The following is a 23,757-nucleotide window of genomic DNA, read 5'->3' as shown; positions in this document are numbered from 1 at the left end:
CTTTTCCTTTATGTGCCAAATCTTCTTGTACCTTTCAGAATAAAAGTCTTTACTTACTGTGAGTTTGATAAATGTGGTTTATTATGTAGCAGCAGCATACTGTGGTGGTAGGTATAGTAATCCAACAAGACCAGAGCAATTCTTATACTGATACTGTCTCAGATAGCAGTGCTGATAAACTGAACCATAAATTATACTGTCCGTTCTCACTCTTAACTCAGAATTGTCCCTTTCCTCCTTAATGTCAGAATCAAGGCAAACTGCACTGTTTCCTGTACTTTCAGGAATTTTACTGATTTCTGAATATCTGAACTGCTGTACATCTGACCTGACTTCTGTACTGAGTCTTCTGAGTATCTCAACTGATTTCTGTCTAGAAAGTATTTCTCATAATACTAAAACCCTGTAAGTTTCCTACAAGTTCTACACGCCTCCTTAACCTTGGTTCCCAAGCCTTGTACCTACCATCTAAACAATATCTGTTTTAGTACCAAATGTTCTGCACACTCTGTTAGCATGTCTCATCCTTATCAGTGCTTTGGCCTGAAAGTTATTTCACTGAGCTCAATCGTATCCTTCACTGGAACATTCCTTTCTATAGAAACTGCAGTTACTGAAACTGCATGTAAAACGTGAATTACAAAATGAAGCTAGCTTTAATATGGCTGCATTTCTAGACCTATGCAAAGAGAATAATGTATTTATGTAGAATTTATTCTGGCAAAACTATATTTATGTGAAGCCTATTCTTACAACTCTCCCTGAAATTCATGAACTGGGATTTGCTTCTGTAATTACTGTATAAATATGTTGATGTACCCTGCAAAAGATACTATAATGATCACTGCAACTAATTTAGCAATTATAAAACAATTTCTCTTTAGCTGGTAAATAAACTTGCAATTTTACGTTTGACCATCAGGTATCACTTGAGCATTCATGACTTGTTCATTATCTGAAAATCTTTTTGAGTAAAGTCTTTTAACTTTATGATTTAACTCAACTGGGCAATTCTTTAACATGTCTTACAGACTTGTATTAGGTTAGTTGCCCTTATGAGATATTATTAAGCCTAGCTAATTTCCCAAAGGAGAGAATTAATCTTTGTACCTTGTGTGTGTGTGAAGTAAAAACACCTTAACCATTAAGCCAACCCCCAACCCCTTAAATAATTATATCATACCAAATGGGACTTGAATTCACAATCCCTGGCTTAAGAGGTCAATGTGTTATCCGTTAGGACATTGGTACATAAAGTATACAATGGATCTTCTGATGGAGGCAATTCTACATCACACACACAGACACACACACACACACACACACACACACACACACACACACACACACACACACACACACACACACCCACACACAGTCATACTATTTATGCAATGCATTATTCAAACCACCTTCCCACCTTCTTACACAATCTCAGGAAAACAGCATCAACAAGAAAGCACCACAGGTAAAATCTCTATTTCGTGTGACCCTAAAGGGCCATCTTTAGCCTGGTCACTAACTCCATGTCAGAATCAAATCCTGTACAGTCTGTCTATAAGGTGAAAACTTTAACCATTATGCCAGATCCACATCATGAATGGGTTGGGGTTTTGTATAATGGTTAGGGTGTTTACCTCATAGACACAAGGTACAGGGTTTGATTCTTTCTTTTGAAAGGAAAATTAGTTAGGCTTAAAATGACTTACAAGAACAGCTAGTCTAGTACTTACCCATGAAAACTATGAAGCTAATAAAAGACTGCTTTTACCTGAGGAGTCCCCACTGGTAACTGGTATTGCATATTCTATGTAACAAGATCCATACTAATTTAGTGATAAACTCTCTTCTTATATGTATGATATATGTATCTTGAATCATAATTACCATATACTGTATTAACTTGTTTTTGTAAATCTTCATCTAGATTTGTTAAAGTGTCACTGGAGTCAGTTAAATCTAGTTTTAGGAATATAGACGGAATGTTGTTTGACATGTTTTGCCAAGGTGAGATCAATCAGATTGAGTATGATTTCTTGACTGTAGAAAATCCAAATATGTCAAACTTCTTCGGAATCCCTAAAATACAAAACACAGAAGAAGGATTAACATTTAGACCATTGTATCTGCTAGAAATTCAAAAACAGAAAACATTTCAGTATGGTTAGATTACACTCTCAACCCCATAGCACAAAGGTCTGAATACTATTTAAGAGACTCCTGGCACTTGTTAGAAATTTTACACAACATCAAAATTACAAGTGAGAAGGCAGTTTTCGCAACTTTGGATGTGAAAAGTCTTTACACTTCCATCAACCAGGAGGAAGGGTTAGAATATATGAGAGAGTATCTCTCTAGTAAAACTGACCTTCAAGGAGAAAGAGTTAATACTTTATGTGCTTTAATGGGCATTGTATTAGAAAACAACATTTTTAGATTTAATAAGAATCTATATAAACATTTTTCCGGAGTGGCCATGGGGTCAAGGGTTGCACCAGCCTTTGCCAATATTGTGATGGCCAACTGGGAACGAAATCACTTAAAAGTACATCACAGTTTTTCAAAAGTAATTTTCTATTGCAGATACATTGATGACCTGTTTTTCATCTGGGACGGAGAGAAAAGTGATTTTAAAATCATGGTGGACGATTTAAACAAAACCACTAATTTTTTACATTTCAAATTGGGTGGTTTTGGAAAGCAAATCAATTTTTTAGATCTCACCCTTAAAATGGAAGGTTTGGAAGGCAAGATACAAAGCAAAATCTACAGGAAGTCATGTTTTGTCAACCAATACTTGCATAAAGATAGTCTCCACCCAGAGCACATGAAGAAGGGGGTCATCAAAGGGCAAATGATCAGGTTGAGTAGACTCACATCTGAGGATGGTGTTTATGAAGAAGAATTAACACTACTTAGAAAGATGTTCATACAAAGGGGTTATGAAAACAGTTGGTTATTAAAGTTAGAGGAAGAAGTGACTAGACTAAGACAGGGGGTGGCTAGGCCAATATTGGCATCTAGTGATGTCTTAGTAGGGGCCCCTCACATTATCGAAAGAGATGTAGCCACCATAAAAGGAGATTACAAAAGTGCTTTTCCATTACCTATAACAGACGAAATGTGGTTAATAAAAAATACAATAGAAAGGAATTGGAACATTATTTTGGGCAATAAGGATTTGTCGAACATTTTGGGTAGATGTCCTAGATTTACGTACAAAATGGTTACAAACATTAAATTAATTCTAGAGAGATCAAACAACTCAAAACATTCAAAAGGAGTGGTAGTCAACAAAAAGGGAACTTACGGATGCAGTAACTGCAAACAATGCAGGTTTATTAGTAACACTTCTTTCATTAAAATCAAACATCTTGGTAGAACCCTATGGGCTTCTAAATATTATAACTGCAACAGCCAATTTGTAGTTTATTTGGCACTGTTCCACATGCCAATGTTATTATATTGGAAAGACTAAGAGAACGCTGAAACGTAGAATATATGAGCATGTGTTGGCTATCAAAAAAAAGGACAAAAATAATGCCTTAGCAAGACATTCCATAGAATGTGAAAATTTCAAAAAGTTCGAATTTTCCATCCTAGAACAGGTTGAACAGGGAGTGTTTATGGGTGATTTGAACAATAAATTAGAACAGAGAGAAGCATTGTGGCAACTTTTGTTATGGGCAGACCATCCACCTGGTCTAAATGAGATGGTCAATTTAAAATGCTTTTTGGTGGACAGATAGATTAAATCAATACAGAATTAGTCAAAAACAGTTTTTATGCATTAGTAACTATCACTGTGTATTTTTCAAGGCACTCACAATATTTTGTTTGCTTTACAAAAATTTTGTAAGGGAAGTCTGAATTACACTGATGTTGGTGTAATACATAATGCACAATATACATCACACAAATGCACAAAGACTCGATAATTAATATCAAAATACATATAAGGATTGAATAGTGTGTTAAATTTATCACACAAAATACATATACTAAGTATATATATTACCTGGTATATATTGACTTTTTAACAAAAGATCATTCACTGACCTTATGTTTTAAATATTGTTTAAAGCAAACACAATGTGATTTACTAATAAGACACACTCATTTTATATGAAAATGTTTTTATGACAGTCATTTTTTATGACAGTTAATACATATATACATACATATTTTTTAAAAAAAGATGGTCTTAATGATTATGATGGTTAATTTATGACATCACTTCCTTGAATGTAATATAAAAGAAGAGTTTGGGAAGTCTCTTCTTTTTCTGAAGAAGTTCACGGAATTAAAAGTGAAAGAAAGCGCTAAAAAAAACACTGTCTCTTGGTGGTCACTGAGAGTCTTATTCTCTGTTTGTTTCTTGGTTTGGTTCTACAACAAATTTTTATTTCTTATGTTTGGAGTATAAAGATTTGCGGATGGCCACGGAGATGTCTTCCCAAGACGAGTTACTGGACATGTCTACATATCCAGTTCCAGATGATACTACGCTGCGGGCTGAAGAGCCGGTAAATTCATTGGATCTAGAGGAGAGATTGGCTACGAAAGTAGCAAACATGGTTTTTGATTTTTTTAAGAGAGACTATTCAATTGGTGATTGTTCGAACACTGTTTTGAACAAAGCAAATGTTACTCAGCAGGACAATTTTATCAAAGCAGTTAATTTAACTGTTGACAAAGGTGGAAGAATAGGCAGTTCCACCAACACCTGCCAACTTACAGCATCGACGAATTCGACGAACTCTGGAGTACAGATACAGACACTTCCGGTTTGTCCGGATGAAGTGAGGAACAGAAGTAATGGCAGTTTAACTGAAAACAATGGCCCAAAAGAGAGGACTGAAACGCTGATGTTTGAAAACAGCATCATGGGTTACATACACAACAAGACTGTTAATCCTTTTTCTGACATAGATGACGTCTCTTTGGGCACAAAAGTAAGTAACTCTTTCAATGACAGTTTTTCCTGTAAAAGACGTATTTTCGATTTGGAGAAACTTGTATTTAAACACGCAACCTTGGTTCTAGAAGTGCACTATCTAAACGAATGTATAAAACGGAAGATAGTGCCACAGGGGCTAAGGGTTGCTAAATTTCTGAACTGTGTGACCCCTGGGGATGATTTGTGTAACCGTTTAATAGCGTTATACAATGAGACAGGTGTCGCTATGATGGGGTTACTAGTAAGCCACTACGAAAAGGAAATATTGAAAATTACAGAAGACATTAAAGTTTTGGATGATTTGATCAAAAGCTCTGACTGTTTTAGTACTTTCCTGTCTTTATATAACGGTGTAGAAGCTAAGGTCAATAGACACCGTGCTACTATAATTTCATGAAAACAAAACAAGCTCAAAAGGGACATTAGAGCTTATAAATCAGACCTAGCTTATATTAGCAACACTGATAAAGTCACGGACACAGAGGTACTTGTACATCAGACAAATTCAGAGTCAAATTCTTCATTACAGCAGGATTTGAATATTGGAAATGATTCAGACATCCAGACTACCAGAGGAGGGGAGAGTTCCAAATTGATCACTGGAAAAGAAGTTTTGACAGGTTCAAACAAGAACATTTCTTCTGCGATTGGTAACACCTTTGCAGAAGTTTTATGTCAAAACAGTGATAAGCCTAATACCCCTTTTCGGAAAGAGGGTTACCAACTGAGAAGGACTACAAAATGGTTCAACACAACACAACAAAAGGGAAAAAGAAAAGGGAAAAACAGATAGAAATATTGGACTCTTCACCACATGAAATGTTTTCTATCAGTATTGTTAATTTGAGTTGTTTTTCACTTTCACCTGTAACTAGTGAAGTGTTGAGTAAAGGTTTTTCTTTCATTCCAAGAAATAAGGTAAAGTTAGACAAACTTTTGGTAGATTTTAGATTGTACTTGAGGAAGTTGAATCTAAAATACATCATGAATGATGTTGAAAATAACTATATTACACAACACAACTCAATGCCCAGCAGACCTAGCACGTTCAATCCACCTTTGGTGAATACACTACAGGTGTTCCAGAACGTATGTGAAAGGCAGTTTAGGGAATTAAATCCACCAGGAGTACCAGAAAATTTGAGTAAAGAAGAGTCCGAAGCCTTGGATCAGCTGGCTAGTAACCCTAATTTAAGGGTAATGAGAGCTGACAAGGGTGGTAAAATCATCATAATGGACAATTCTGATTATGAAAAAGCTATTGATTCACTCCTAAATGACAAAACTAATTATTGCAAAGTGTCACTGGAGTCAGTTAAATCTAGTTTTAGGAATATAGACGGAATGTTGTTTGACATGTTTTGCCAAGGTGAGATCAATCAGATTGAGTATGATTTCTTGACTGTAGAAAATCCAAATATGTCAAACTTCTTCGGAATCCCTAAAATACAAAACATAGAAGAAGGATTAACATTTAGACCCATTGTATCTGCTAGAAATTCAAAAACAGAAAACCTTTCAGTATGGTTAGATTACACTCTCAACCCCATAGCACAAAGGTCTGAATACTATTTAAGAGACTCCTGGCACTTGTTAGAAATTTTACACAACATCAAAATTACAAGTGAGAAGGCAGTTTTCGCAACTTTGGATGTGAAAAGTCTTTACACTTCCATCAACCAGGAGGAAGGGTTAGAATATATGAGAGAGTATCTCTCTAGTAAAACTGACCTTCAAGGAGAAAGAGTTAATACTTTATGTGCTTTAATGGGCATTGTATTAGAAAACAACATTTTTAGATTTAATAAGAATCTATATAAACAAGTTTCCGGAGTGGCCATGGGGTCAAGGGTTGCACCAGCCTTTGCCAATATTGTGATGGCCAACTGGGAACGAAATCACTTAAAAGTACATCACAGTTTTTCAAAAGTAATTTTCTATTGCAGATACATTGATGACCTGTTTTTCATCTGGGACGGAGAGAAAAGTGATTTTAAAATCATGGTGGACGATTTAAACAAAACCACTAATTTTTTACATTTCAAATTGGGTGGTTTTGGAAAGCAAATCAATTTTTTAGATCTCACCCTTAAAATGGAAGGTTTGGAAGGCAAGATACAAAGCAAAATCTACAGGAAGTCATGTTTTGTCAACCAATACTTGCATAAAGATAGTCTCCACCCAGAGCACATGAAGAAGGGGGTCATCAAAGGGCAAATGATCAGGTTGAGTAGACTCACATCTGAGGATGGTGTTTATGAAGAAGAATTAACACTACTTAGAAGATGTTCATACAAAGGGGTTATGAAAACAGTTGGTTATTAAAGTTAGAGGAAGAAGTGACTAGACTAAGACAGGGGGTGGCTAGGCCAATATTGGCATCTAGTGATGTCTTAGTAGGGGCCCTCACATTATCGAAGAGATGTAGCCACCATAAAAGGAGATTACAAAAGTGCTTTTCCATTACCTATAACAGACGAAATGTGGTTAATAAAAAATACAATAGAAAGGAATTGGAACATTATTTTGGGCAATAAGGATTTGTCGAACATTTTGGGTAGATGTCCTAGATTTACGTACAAAATGGTTACAAACATTAAATTAATTCTAGAGAGATCAAACAACTCAAAACATTCAAAAGGAGTGGTAGTCAACAAAAAGGGAACTTACGGATGTAGTAACTGCAAACAATGCAGGTTTATTAGTAACACTTCTTTCATTAAAATCAAACATCTTGGTAGAACCCTATGGGCTTCTAAATATTATAACTGCAACAGCCAATTTGTAGTTTATTTGGCAAACTGTTCCACATGCCAATGTTATTATATTGGAAAGACTAAGAGAACGCTGAAACGTAGAATATATGAGCATGTGTTGGCTATCAAAAAAAGGACAAAAATAATGCCTTAGCAAGACATTTCATAGAATGTGAAAATTTCAAAAAGTTCGAATTTTCCATCCTAGAACAGGTTGAACAGGGAGTGTTTATGGGTGATTTGAACAATAAATTAGAACAGAGAGAAGCATTGTGGCAACTTTTGTTATGGGCAGACCATCCACCTGGTCTAAATGAGATGGTCAATTTAAAATGCTTTTTGGTGGACAGATAGATTAAATCAATACAGAATTAGTCAAAAACAGTTTTTATGCATTAGTAACTATCACTGTGTATTTTTCAAGGCACTCACAATATTTTGTTTGCTTTACAAAAATTTTGTAAGGGAAGTCTGAATTACACTGATGTTGGTGTAATACATAATGCACAATATACATCACACAAATGCACAAAGACTCGATAATTAATATCAAAATACATATAAGACTTGAATAGTGTGTTAAATTTATCACACAAAATACATATACTAAGTATATAGATTACCTGGTATATATTGACTTTTTAACAAAAGATCATTCACTGACCTTATGTTTTAAATATTGTTTAAAGCAAACACAATGTGATTTACTAATAAGACACACTCATTTTATATGAAAATGTTTTTATGACAGTCATTTTTTATGACAGTTAATACATATATACATACATATTTTTTTTAAAAAAGATGGTCTTAATGATTATGATGGTTAATTTATGACATCACTTCCTTGAATGTAATATAAAAGAAGAGTTTGGGAAGTCTCTTCTTTTTCTGAAGAAGTTCACGGAATTAAAAGTGAAAGAAAGCGCTAAAAAACACTGTCTCTTGGTGGTCACTGACAGTCTTATTCTCTGTTTGTTTCTTGGTTTGGTTCTACAACAAATATTTAGATTTGTTAAAGTGTTAACTAATAATCCCTGTATATTTACATTTTAAATTTCCATGTGCTGTAATAGTAAATGTACATATACTAAAATCCATGTTTTATGCATTCCAGGTTTGCACTTTTGCATCCCCTGCCAGTGCATTTTTAACTTTCTGTCTAATGTACAATAATCGTTAGGTAATGTGCACTGTATTATGTACCAAATGAAGCCTGACCTGTCACCCCTGAGTATACTGAATAACTATTGATACTTATTCTTTAGGTAATTGTATAATTATCTCGATAAGCCTATTACAAATAATTCTGTCACATTACCTTTAAACCTAATGACTGAGTAATAAGAGCTGTGATGTAATTCTGCAGAGCCTGTTCTGATTATATATGTATACCATTTATGCATGTTGTAGAAACTGTCTAGTAATGTACGTAGAAATGTATTATACTGAACATTTAAATAACCAAGTATAAATGTCATATTCTGAAATTTGAAGAAACTGACACTAAAGTAACCTCTTTATACTGAGCATCTGAAACAGCTGTGCATGAATGTTACGTTCTGCAAAACTAACTAAACTAACACTAAAGGAATACCTTTTCCCAAGAGCATCTGAATACAGATGAAAACATAAACTGAAATCTAGTGCTAATATACAATAGTCTGAAAATATAACTTGAAATTGAGTTTCATCTTGAAATATTTCATGTTGTGACATCATTAATCTGCATGAATAAAATTCTGCATTTTTAATATACTTGCTTTAACTCTAAACTAATCAGCATAAATACACAGCTATGTCTGTATTATATACATATCCCAATTTTAAAGAATACTGTTCTTAAGATAACAGAAACAAATTTGAATAAATTCAACTGGCATACTGCATATGTACTCAATAATCTATGCAGTTAACTACAGTCCATTTATATAGAAAGAAACGTTGAAAAAATAATAGTCTTCACTTTTGACTTTTCTGATTATCTTGATACTTGAATGGGCCAACCCAGAACTTGGTAAATAGACCATTGAAAACATGCAATAGAGTACACCTTACTCTATATTGTCCCAAGTCCCTGTTAGGTTACTGGAAGAGCCACCCTAGAGTCCGTCTGTTTATGGATAAGTCTCTCATACAATCAGGCCTTCAAGTAATCCCCCTCTTCAGCTGCAGTACAAGTCTTTGTAGCAGTTTTAATGAGTCTTCCTTACTGTTTTCAAAAACATACTGTGGTAGTGGTGCTGCGGTAGCATTGTCGTCTCATAGCAAGACGCCCCGTTCAATTCTCAGCTAGAGCGTCTTCTGTGTGAAGGCATATGTAAATGCGGCATGCCTTCGTTGAAGGTTGTGTGTCAGGGCTGGTAACCCGGTATTTAAAAATCCACTACCAATCATTAGCAGACTGGAGTTCCGCTGTGGTGACCCCTAAATGGGGAAAAGCCGAAAGACACAAACAAACATTCTGGAATACCAAATGGAAATTAAGTTACCATATCAAAAATTAGGTTGATTTGACAGTGGGTTTTACTGTAGCAACATCTGCAAACCACAAAAAAGCAGAATCAGGTTCTTAAAATAATAACTGCAGCTCTAACAATTATAAACCAATGTATATGTCTTTAGCATTATTTGTTGTCCTGACTTTATATAAGTTCATAGGTTCATAGGTTCATACTAGGCTATCTGCCCTAGGGCATTTATAAGCCTAGCCAGAATGTGTTTGGCTTTCGCCACCCATTTTAAATTAATTTTGCTATGCCCTCTTTTGAGGTTAGTATACTGTGCCTCTGTCTAACAGCGACACAGAAGTGATACCCGGGGTAAACCTACGATCTCCCATCCACTCATCAAGATTCCTCTTGAAGAGAGTCAATGAGGGACTCTGCCTAACCTGGACTGGGATTTTATTCCAGAGTGACGGGAGCCTCTGGGTTATGAATCTGTCCCTCCAGCATGTCCTATTTATTTCAGTGCTGAGGTTCAAGTCTCTCGAGTGCGTAGCTCGATAGGATTTGGATTTTCTGAGGTGCAGCATGTCCATTAATTCCGGGTTGGACATGGCTTTATACGTCAGGCACAGATCGCCTCTGAACAGGTGGTATGCCACTGAGTAGAGCTGGAGTTTCTTTAACTGGGCAGCATATGGCATCTGTTTGAGACCTTTGATCCTCTTGATGAGGTACTTTTGGGGTCTTTCCAGTTGCTGCAGGTGTCTGGTAAGGTACATCCCAAAAGGGGCATTGTACTCAATTATGGGCCTGAAGAGGGATGAGTAAAGAGGCACGATGACCTCCCCTGATCTAGATGTGAATCCCTTCATGATTAGGTGGGCTATATAAAATGTTTTTCTAACCATTTTGGCCACATGGTTGTCAAATGAGAGATTGCTATCAACTTGGGTCCCCAGGTCCCTAATTACTTCTTCTGTACTTAATGGATTACCACCTATGTGGTAATTTGTGGGCACTTTGTTTTTGCCAAAGGGGATGACTATACACTTTCTGGCGTTTAGCTTGAGGCCATGGCTCTGGCACCAGTTGTCTGTTTCTATGAGGCCCTTTTGGAGGATGCTTGTGTCAGCTGGAGAGTCGATTATGGCGCCCAGTTTGCAGTCATCTGCGAACTTGGTCAGCCACAGTCCTTCCGTGTTGGCCTGTACCTCTGAGAAATATATACTGAACAAGAGAGGTCCCAGGACTGAGCCTTGTGGGACGCCACTTGTAACTGGTTTGGTGTCTGACATGGCTCTAGCAATTCTAACCATGTGGGTTCTGTCCTTGAGCCAGTTTGCAACCCATCTAGTGACATAGAGGTTTATATTTAAGCTGGTGAGCTTATCTATAATGCCCGAGTGGGGTATTGTATCGAAGGCTTTTGCGAGGTCCAGGTGGGCTGTGTGGACCACCTTCCCCTCGTCAATGGCCTTGGTGACTGTTTCAAAGAAATCAACCAGGTTTAAGAGGCAGGATCTGCCCTTAACAAAGCCGAACTGGGTAGGATCCAGTGTCTGTAGGTCCCCAATATCTTTATGTATGAGGTCCATGATGATCCTTTTCATAGCTTTGCAGACCAAGCTAGTCAGGCTTATGGGGCGATAGTTTCCAGGATCTGTTGAGGCACCACCTTTGTGGAGAGGGACCACAGTTGCTGTATGTCACTCCTTGGGTACATATCCTGTAGTAAGGCTGAGATTGAACAGTAGGTTTATGTTTGGGTTTAGCTCTTCTTAGAGTTCATGTAGGATGCAGCCCGGGACACCGTCTGGTCCCATTGATGCTGTGTTTTTTGCTTTGGAGAGGGCGGCTCTTACCTGAGCATCTGAGATGTCAGGGGGGCAGCACTCTGCTGGGATAGATATTTGCCCTTTTGGTGGGGGGGGGTAGTTTGCACTGAACCTGTCAGCTAGGATGTTGGCAATGTCTGTCGGTTCGGTGTATTTTTTGTCATTTTGGATTAATTCTGAGCATATCTGGGAATTACCACCCAGGTTCCTAACATAACCAAAGAAAGCCTTGTGATTATCCTTAGTGTCCTGTGCAATTTTTGTCTCAAAGCTGGCCTTAGACGATTTTATGAGTACCCGTAGTTTTTTGCTAATACTGATCAGAGATGCCTTCCCTTTTTGGAATTTTGCTCTATCATTTAGTAGCTTCCTCCTTCTATTGTATAGTTTGTTTATGGCTGGGGTCCACCAGACAGGACGTCTGCCTTTGGAGGATTGGGTCTTGGTTTTATTTGGGATCGCATGATCCATGCATTCCTGAAGGTGTTCATAGAATGCGTTTATAAAGGATTCTGCGGTCTGGGCCGTATTTTCCACAGGCCCGGAGGCTTTGAAGGACTCCACCTCAGTTTTGAGGAGTGTGAAATTTGCTTTAGAGAATTTTTTCACTGTGGTTTTCTGGGCAGGGGGTGGTGTCGGGATGTGAATATCCAGTGAGATTAGTTTATGGTCTGATCTTACCAGTGAGGGATACACTTCTGGTCTGGAGCATAGAGTCCCCATGTTGGTGATGATCAGGTCCAGTATGTTTTCCCCTCTTGTGGGAGTGGTAACAAGTTGTTCCATAGCATTTGAGTTTATAAATTCTAGGAACCTTTGGGCTAGGGTGTTGGAGCTAGAATAATGCTCCCAGTCTATGTTTGGGTAGTTGAAGTCGCCCAATATAATGGTGTTTGGAGAGACCTTCATATTTTCCAGTGTTCTCAGGAAGGCTGAGTGGGGTTCCTGGGTTAGGGAGGGTGGTCTGTAGCAGGCTATAAACTGGAAGGCAGTTTTACCCACTGTTAGTTGCACATGGATAGTCTCTGATGCCTCGTGCTGTGCCACCAACCTGGAGGTGTGGGTATCTTTGATGAATATTGATACTCCCCCTCCTTTTGTGGGTAGGTCCAAGTTTTGGGGCTGAAAAGCATGGTATGAGGTATAACCTGGTAGTGCTGGGGTGCTCTCGGGAGCCTTGAACCAGGTTTCTGTTACTGCACAGATATCAATGTTCTCCATGCTAAGGAGAGTTTCTAGTGCATGCATCTTGAGGTTTAGACTTCTGGCGTTGAGTAGCATTACTCTTAGTTTCTTATCCCTTGTGATACCTATGGAGGTGGGTTTGTCTTTTGAGCCTTGCCTAAAAAAGGCACTATGGGGGTAGCAAGAGCCTTTGCCAATATCCAAAAGCCCAGGGGTGACAGGTGCAAGCCATCCCTAGCGAAGCATCGTGGCTTGTTGAGCGTGTCATCCCAGGCTGACAGGCATTGGATCCCCTTTGAATGACACCAATACTTAAGCCAATTGTTGAAATTGATCATCTTGTCTTCATATTGTGGCATCATTCTTGGTGAGGGTAAGATGCTACTCAAGGTCAGGGTCACACCGGCCTGGGCCACATGCTCAGAGAGCTCCTCTATGTCTCTTTTCATGTAGTCCAGGGAGGTACATCTCAGGTCATTCACACCAGCATGAACAATGACTGAGTCATATTTGTACTTGCCTTGGAGTGACCTGAGTGCTTGTGTTATGTGGCGGATCCTAGTGCCCGACAGGCAGCTCACCATGACCTTCTCCTTGTTCAGCTTGGTGAGTGGGACATCAGTGTGCCTGATGATAGAGTCACCTATTACAAGTGTATCAGGTGTGTTGTTTAGCCTTAAGGGCTGTGACTGTTCGGCACACTGGCTTTGTGAGCTATGTGTTGCACGTGTTTTGTTTTGGGGTAGCGGTTGCTTGGGTGTCTGCTATGGAGGTCTCTGCTGCTTAGGCAGATTTTTATTTAGAGCCTCTGAGTATGTTTTTGTGTGTTTATGTGTTTGGTCTGCTGTCATGGTAAGTCTATGTGAGACTGGAATTGTACTGAGTGTGGTTTCCTTCTCCTCCTGACTGGTTACGCCAGTACTGAGTTGAGAGAGCTTAGCCTCCAGTATGGCTATATGGATGCATCTCTCACATGTGTTGGAATTTGTTGGGAGGAGGAGAGGGTTGTCTGTGTACATGAGGCAGTTGTAACATTGCCTCAAGATTCCCAGATTCACCAGCTGGACCGGAGAGAAGATTGACAACTGACCTTTGGACATGCTAGAATAGTATTGGGAATTCCTTTATAATTGAAAAAAAGGGCCAGTGGGGAACAAGGTACTCAAGAGGACTTTGTGAGAGTGTAGTGCTTTTAATTTTTTAGTGCTGACTTATATAATTGCTTTAGTGAGCAAGTGCCTTTAGTGAGCAAGTGCCAGGTAACTTAAATGCAATATGTTACAGGTAACTTAAATGCAAAAATGACAAACAGTAACTTTCTTTTAAGTGAAACAAGGAAATGAGTACAGTAAGCAATGCAGATATCACTAGGGATCCACAGAAACGCTGAAAAGCCGCGTTTTAGGTGTTATTAGCGTTTCAGGGAAATAAGCAAACAAACAACAAGCATATAAACAGAGCTAGATTCAGCAGGCCTGGATCTAGTCTATGCTACAGCAAACAAGGTGTACCAATTTCAGTAAGAAATAGTTGAAATATGCAGGCACTATAAGCCTTTAACCAGAAATTCCCAGCTCAGAAGGGCAGAGTCCAGCCTCTCCTCCCACAAGAGTGCAGACCACGAACCTTCTTAATGTAAAATAACTGGCCTGAAGCCCAAGTGCTTAAACCAGAACTAATACACTTTTAGAATAACAGACACTGAGCCCTCAATCAGCAGTTCCCACTTAGAAGGATGTAAGCTACCTGTCCTGCCACCACAGTGCAGGCCACAAACCTTCCTAATGTAAAACAACTGGTCTGAAGCTCAAGTGCAAGTGCTTAATCCAAAAGACTTATAATGATAGCTACACTTTAATCAAGTTACTACCATGCAGTAATAAATACAATTGAATACTTTAAAGAATTCCTGGATTAGTGCTCAAGTTATGCAAACAAAGCTAGATTCAGCAGGCCTGGATCTAGTCTACACTACAGCAAACAAGGTGTACCAATTTCAGTAAGAAGCAGTTCAAATATGCAGGCACTATAAGCCTTTAACCAGAAATTCCCAGCTCAGAAGGGCAGAGTCCAACCTCTCCTCCCACAAGAGTGCAGACCACGAACCCTTTTAATGTAAAATAACTGGCCTGAAGCCCAAGTGCTTAAACCAGAATTAATATACTTTTAGAATAACTGACACTGAGCCCTCAATCAGCAGTTCCCAACTTAGAACCTACCTGTCCTGCCACTACAGTGCAGACCACAAACCTTCTTAATGTAAAACAACTGGTCTGAAGCCCAAGTGCTTAAACTAAAAGGCTTATAATGAGTTACACCAAGAAGTAATAAATACAACTGAGTACTTTTAAGATGATGCAAAAGCAAAATAAATTAGGAAGAAACACAAATACAGTAAAAGCAGATAATTCTTTTTTTCAGAAAAGTAGCAAAAACAGTAGTAAAAACAATTCACATGCAGTGCAAGCTGGAACACTTGAATATGTAGCAATATTACATATATATGCATTTCTCCTGCTTGAAATTAACCTGTGTTACTGATAAATAAATTCTTGCAGGTTTGTAGGCAAACTGATAATGTACTATAGTAAAATAGAAAGGCTATAATTCCATTACTGAATTAAATGGAAAACTCAGTGGCATTCTTCACCCTGACACAAACTGAACGGAAACTAGAGTAATAATCTGAGATTTTACTAATTATTCTTTTAAAAATTAATTTTAACTGTTTAATTTTTTAATACATCTGTGACTACTTTTACCTTCTGCCCCTCAGACCCTAATTTATACAAAAGAATTTCTTCAGTGTGCAGTTTTCTCTGCGCACTGTTTTAAATGCGAGTTCCTCATTATAACCTTCATCCCTAACAAGCCTTCTCACTTACATCACTGAATTTCAACATTATCTGAAACCTAATTACTTGCCACTGATAAGTATACTGGTTGCTACTCCCTGATAACCTGATTAAACACTATTCAAAAAAGTATGAAGGCCTTAGCTGCAGTCTTCTTCCTCCTTTAGCCCCCACCGCCCCAAAAAAGGAAGAGAGATGCCTACTTCACCCTCTGACCATCCTCATCTAGAAAATTGCAGAATCAAGACTCCTGGTGCTACAATGACTACCTGAATGGACCTACAATTGACATTAAGCAAGAGTTTGATAACAAAAGCCAGGTCACTGTCAAGCACAGGTATGGTAAAAACACACACTTGTACCTAATCGACTTGAAGTTGAAATGCATCATCTTGACAGGTGATACAGAAGAACAGGTCCCCATTACTTGTGCCAGATTAAGTGAGGGATCCACAGATAATAGGTCAGCGAATGGTATCATGAGACTCAAGACATACTTTGTCCCATGGTGAGTACCAACTACAGCTGGAATCTGGACATGTTTACACCTCACCTGATGTTGATGGTGATGTGCACCTGCTCTATACCACATGACAATGTGCAGCTTCCTGTAGATGGCAATGAGTCCAGCAGGAAGATGAGACATAGAAGGTTTTGGGGTTAGCTATGAATCTATATTGTAAAAAAAAAAAAAGAAACCTGAAATGAGATAAAAAAATAAATCTAAGTAATATAATAGAAATAAATAAATAAAAAGAGAATAAACAGATACAAATAAAATAAAAATAAATAAACAAATAACAACCCCTAAGGAAACAAAAGTATTCTAGAATAATAATTAAAGCAATAAAATATACTGGACTAATTCCACAAATGCAGTTCTAAAAAAATTGACCTCGTAAGCAAATCAAACTGGTATAAAAATAATTAATTTAGTAACATATTTTAAACTAATTCCACAATGCATAAAGGTTACAGTAAACCATTAACTTACCAAGCTCCGAAGTAATCTATAATGGTATTCAGGATAGTTAAATGTAACAGTTCAGGGCAACACAGATAAATTTAACACCAGAGTTGAAAAATCAGGATGTTAATTAAGCATTATGTTAAAAATGATGGCTGGAGTCTTTTTTTGGCACCAGATCAAGTCAAGAAGTAATGACTAGTAGATAATAGAAAAGCCTCTGTAAATCTTGTCGAAGAGCAAAACAGCTATCAGGGCTGACAAAACACACTGCAGGGAAATATAATATCAGGTTCACATTAATGGAGATAGAAACTATGGCAAAACTCAATTAGAGCTACAAACTGAACTGAGTACAGTCTTCAATGAAAAGAAGCTACCACACCTAAAATCAAGGATAGTTTGTCTTTTCTGAAACTGACCTCAGTGCACTTCAAATAAAGCTTAGAAGAAGAGGTTGAATTTCTAAGACCCAGCTCAGGTGGCATTGTCTTAAGCAGGTACTACATGGTTAAAAATAGTTTCACCTTTCTAATTAGATATTGCTCCCCCTCCTATGTCAATATTCTTAAAGACTGCTGGTTAGAACTACAGCTTCCTAGCCTTTGACTCACACTGTTGGCTTTGTGTGCCAAAAACAGACAATTATATAATCCTGTTGTGAAGCCTAGCTTCATACTATGAGTAAAAATTAGATATGACTCCCAATGATCAGGTGTTAGCAAGCAGCACACATATAACATATATCCTAACATATATCCTACCTACAAGGCTCAGATCTGTTAATTTTAGGTTGTATCACACTATGTGTAATTACCTCAGTAAGGACTAGTAATGTCTACGTAGGTCTTTCACCTGAATTCATAAAATGTTTTCTAAAGATGCTGATCTATCTCATATGATGTGGAAATGCACTTAGATTCAATTATTTGGAGATACAATTAAATTGGATTCTGAAGCTGGGTTAAAACTTATAAACGAGTTATTCTAGAAATACAGCATATTTTGTGCAGTGATTATAATCTCTGACTATCTATTCATTTTGCAGATACGGAGACAGGTCATTTCTCAGCTGTGGATTGGGCGGTTGAGTTTTTTTAGAATATTAAAACAGCACATGCATATTTGGTGCAGTAAGGTTTACCTCTTCAGGAAGCACAGTATCACCCCCCCCCATGCTAATTTGTAATAATGAGTTTTGATGCACCAGTTAAGACATCATACTGGGTTGGGAGACCCAGTTAATAGATTGTGTGCAGATAAGAAAAGTTGCAGTTAGGTAGATTCACACCCAAGCTTGCATCCCACCCCCAACCATGGCCATTTTTTTTTTTTAGAAAGCAAGCTTGCGTCTTGTTAAAACGGTTTCTTAATAACTTAATGCTGAAATCTCCCTGCCATTCAGGAAGGTGTGGGGAAGTATAGTTTTCACTCAGCATATTATGAAGGGCATTCATTTGTATGTTAGGTATTCACAGAGCATTCCACTGTAGTATTCATTTATGCATTTAGTTTCTGATGTTAGTGCTGATGGTAGAAACGTTGTTTTGGGCACCTTAAGCAGTTGTGCAGTTTCTCCCCACATTAGAAGACTGACACATTTTTGCCATCATGTGTTTGTAAAGTGAATGTTTTCCCTCCTTCTTTGTTTATCTATTTAACTCTGTTAATTAGGTATGTGAACTGGATAAAAGACCATTTTCAGCTGGAATGTAAGCCAGGACACAGAAACAACTTATCAAAAGCACATTTTCAAACATGTTACTTTCCAGGTTACATCATATCCCACATTTACAGTTCAATAAATACTATTGCTGTGCTTGTACAGAATGTTATTACACAGATCAATACATTATATACATGGACAGGAGCATTATTTATTTACATATTTACACTGTCTGCATAGCTGCCTCTGTGTATTATCATGTTTCACAGGGTCATAGGTACTTTGTACAATGCTGAGTATAATGCAAAGTTTTAGTAGGACAGCTTGTTTGCTTTTTTCTTATTTATAAGGGTTCAGCTACTTGCTGACTGGCATTTTTGCACTGGCAGGACTTCTGTGCTATTGATTTATGTAACATACATGCTCGACAACCAAGACACAGCGTTTTGTTTTGTAGGCAGACATTTCTGAACTTGTTTTGCTTCAATGTATTTTTCTACTTTTTTTTTCCCTTTAATATTAGAAATCTCGTTAATAAGAATATTAAAATGAAAAACCACAGACAAAGTTCTTGTTATTTTCTAAGAGAGTTGCTACACTTTTGTAATGCTGACACATCAGAAAACATCAGTGGTAAGGTTCTTTGTACACAGTGTGAGTTATATTATATAATGCTAATAGATTAGAGAGTTTTCAAGACAGGACGCTTGGTATATGGTGTTTTCATCAGAGGTACTCGAGAGACAAGGGGTACTTAAAACTCTTGCTTTACACTACCACAAGTCTTCACAAACTATACATATATATCAATGTGAGAGATATGTCTGGGTAAAAGGTGAGAGTATACAGGCACTTACATGATTCAGAGATCAAAAATACAGAATAAATTGTGTTGAATGAATGGTGTAAAGATGATTACACAAAGGAATTTTTTCACCAAAAGCTGGTATAATGCTGGTACAAGCTACTCATTATGGTATAAAACATGTAAGAAAAACAAAACAGGTTTTCAGAAGTCAGTAGGTTTGAATATACCTCAATAGATGTTGGTCAGAGTATCTTTAATGTTGCCCTAGGCAGTTCTCAACCATCCAAACATAAGGACAAAATAAAAGGTCTTCTGAGATTTAGGGCCAAAAACTAGATGACTGAGGACTTAAAAAAATTCCTTTGTACTTCTGTAATGGCAAGCTACAATTGTAGCAAGCAACTTGCTGCAATTACTAGTACATACACACTAAGCTTTGAAGCAGCTGTGAATTATTTATCAGCATTCATTAATGAAGCCCTTAATGTGGCTTCATAAATAAATGCTGGGATAAGTTCTACCCTTCACTACTTGCCAATCATGCCACATAACAGCTTCCACCTGGGTCAACCACTCTATTTCCCCTGCCCTACATACTGCTCTGTCAACAAGCAAGGATAAAAAAGTAACAGTAGCCAAAAGACATAACATAAACATTAGGTTACAAATATTGAGAGATGGGAAATCTTGAATGTGTACAAACTGAAAAATAAAGTGATAGGACAGTTGCTCCAAATCTATGCTATTCACAGGGACACGCATAGCTGTCATAGTAGGTTTATTTTTGTATATCCCTAGAGTCATGTAACAGTTTATATAATACCATCTGGAATGTTCTAACAAAGTTCATTGCACCACATGAACAGGCAATACTGGACTTTTCCTGAGACCTGCTTTATTATTTTTCAGCTAATACCTTAATATTGTCTGTGTGTCTGAGGCTCAGCTAAGGGAAGGGGGGATGAAGAAGCATGTTCTTTATGCAGAAGAACTATTTAGGGGCTCCACTAGTATACACTAACAGCTGGCTCTAGACAAAAGTCAGATCACGAAGCCCAAATGAGGGGAAAATAAGCAGTAGGATGTAAAAAAGGGACAATAAGCATAATGCCTGGTATTATTTTCTGAATTATGTTGTACATCATTGTATACTAGTCTTGTCATCATAGACCTACACTGTGAACAGTTATTCTCTGCATGGAGTAAAAAGTTGTCTTTTTAGTCAAATCCTGAGTGTTTACCTGAAACAGTGAAGAGTACCGACAGTGGGTAACATTATCTTCAGTAAGACTGGTGTGGTCCATTTCTTCAGTACTTGTGGCCACAGTTACTTCACCTGTGTTTTAAACATTTCATACTGAGGGAATAGAAATGTTTGTTTAGCTGGTAATTTCTTACACTGAAGTCTATGTTTAAATTTGCCTTTTTCAGCAGGAGAACTCTGCACATGGGAATGGAACATTTTTCCTTCCTGCAGTTTTGCCAGTTCTTTAAGTTTATGTTTAACTTGTTTTAAAAAAGGGTTCTCACAATTGCTACATAAGCCCCCATGTTTGGATGTGTTTGCACCTGTTTTAACACAACTCGACAGAGTTTGGTGACCAGCCACTGCTCTACTATCTTCATCTGAGCAATCCGAGACATCTGGTTGCATGTAGCAAACCTTCGCACAGCACCACACAGCAGAGGTAACCCTTGGTGGTTATAGATGCAAAAGCTAAAGTAGATTTAATTTCCCTTAGAAGCTGCTTGTCCTCCAAGTAAGGAGTCCCTTAAATTGTGCTTAGCTGCTTGGAGAGCACCTCAGCTGGGCTTACCATGGCATTTGCCACGTTAACTGAAATCTCTTAATCCCTAATAGTCTCATACTCCTTAAGAGCCCCAATAGTATAGACTCAGCAGTAAGCCTACAATTAAACCACATCCTTCCTCATTAAAGTAAGCAAATTTACAACTAGTATTATGGATGGTCAGTTCTCCTGCATTTCTCCTACCAGCCTGATTGACATGGGTATCCTGAGGCAGTGTAGCAATTGCCTCATATACACTGACATCCCAGTACACCTAAACCACTCAGACTCAATTTGTGAGAGATGCATATACAGTAAGAATTTGGAATTCTTGCTCTCTCGTTCACAGAACAGTGACACTGAACAGGTTGTCAGCTCACATACTACACCTCCTGCACAAACTACACTCTCAACACATAAACCGTCATATGTGGAGATATTCACTAGAAATTTACCTAAACACCAGAGACCTCCAAAACACAAACATGCTACACCTAATACAGTACCCACATCACTCAATACACAAGCACAAGTGTCTCAACAAACAAGCCCCTAACTGCCACATCTAAACCAAAATATTTAGTCATAGGTGACTCTATAGTGAGACACACAGCTGCCCCACTTACCAAGCTGGACAAGGAGAAGGTTACAGTCAGCTGTCTGTCAGGTGCTATGATCCACCAGATCACACACACGCACTCAAGTCTCTTTACAAGTACCATTATGACTCCATCATAGTTCATGTAGGTGTTAATGACTTGAGATGTACCTCACTAGACTATATGAAGAGAAACATGACTGAGCTCTCTGAATATGTGAGCAGCATACAAGACTCACCTAAGATGATACCACACTATAAACAAAAAATGATTGACTTCAACAATTGGCTTAGTTTCTGATGTCATTATAAGGGGATCCAGTACCTGTCAACTTCGGATGACAGGTTCAGTGAAAACTTCTCCCCTAGTGTCTCCACCATATATCCCTCAAAGCATCCCTACCACCTGCTCTCCATTTAGCATCTCCAAGGAGCAAGTCATAAATGCTCTCTCCAAAGCCAAAAACACAGCCTCTATGGGACCTGATAATATCCATTGTTTTGTTCTAAATGGATTAAAACAGGAACTAGCTGCACCACTGGTACTCCTTTTTAACCACAGTTTTGTACCTGCTGAATGGAAAACAGCAACTGCCATCTCATTACATTAAGGAGGCACTTCTACTCACCCTGGGAACTATAGACCCATAAGCCTGACCAGCCTAACCTGTAAGGCTATGAAAAGAATAATTGTGGGCCTTATCAACAAAGATATAGGAGACCTCCAAACACTTGACCCAACCCAGTTTGGCATCATTAAAATGAGATCCTGCCTCTTGAACTTGAGGGACTTCTTTGAGATAGTCACCAAAGCCCTGGATGAAGGCAAATCCATATATATGGCCTACCTGGACCTGGCCAAGACGTTTTACACTATTCCATACTCAGGCGTCACTGATAAATCCACCTAGCTGGAGATCAACCCATATATTGTCAGGTGGGTTGCAACTGGCTCACCGATAGAATACACACAGTCAAAATAGGTGACTCTACCTCTACCAGCAGATCCACAACTAGTGATGTTCCACAGGGATCTGTGGCAGGGCCCCTATTGTTTGGAATGTATTTTAGGGTTTTACCGGCTAAAACAAAAGGCCTATGCATGACAAACTTTGCTAATGATTGCAAACTGGGTGCAGTCAACTAGTCCCCAAACAATGTCAACATCCTACAACAGGGACTTACACAGACAAATCACTGATGCCAAAGTCATGGGCTAAAACTCAATGCAAAAAATGCATTATCATCCCCTTCAGTAGTGGCGATGCCCCTGCAGATTACCACATTAATAACAACACCCTAAGCACACAATCACAGTGGTGATAGATTTGGGCACACAGGTAGATTGTAACTTTTCTTTTGAACACCATGTCTCCACAATGGTAAGAAAGGCTTTCTACATCACCCACCTCATAAGTAAGTTCATTGCATCCAAAAAAAAAGAGGTTATAGCCCTCCTGTACTCTTCACTCATCAGACCAATAATAGGGTACTCGGAAAAAACAGTAAACCTGCCAGGAAATCAGGTGAAAAAAGAAAATAACTCACAAATCCAAAAGCAAACCAATGTTCCTCCTCTCCTCATGGTAACCAACTCCAGAAAGGGACTAATAAATGTGCAAATATGCTAAAAACATCATGAACATCAAAGACAACATGAACCCAGAAGAATTAATCTTTTATTGCACAATGAGTTTTTTGTCCATTTTCAGTAGCAGACTTCATCAGATTAAATTAAAACACAGAGTGCTTGTATAGTTGTGAAACCTTCAGGTTCAAGTAGCTAATTACTTAACTGACTAATTAAAAAAATTAGGCCTTTAATAATTTAAAAAAGTAAAACATGCATACATATATATATGTGTGTGTGTGTGTGTGTGTGTGTGT

The sequence above is a fragment of the Protopterus annectens genome, chromosome 10.part0 (genome assembly GCF_019279795.1).
Source record: "Protopterus annectens isolate FY-2018-M chromosome 10.part0, PAN1.0, whole genome shotgun sequence".
Taxonomy (NCBI): Eukaryota; Metazoa; Chordata; order Ceratodontiformes; family Protopteridae; genus Protopterus; species Protopterus annectens.
This window is presented reverse-complemented; position numbering follows the sequence as displayed.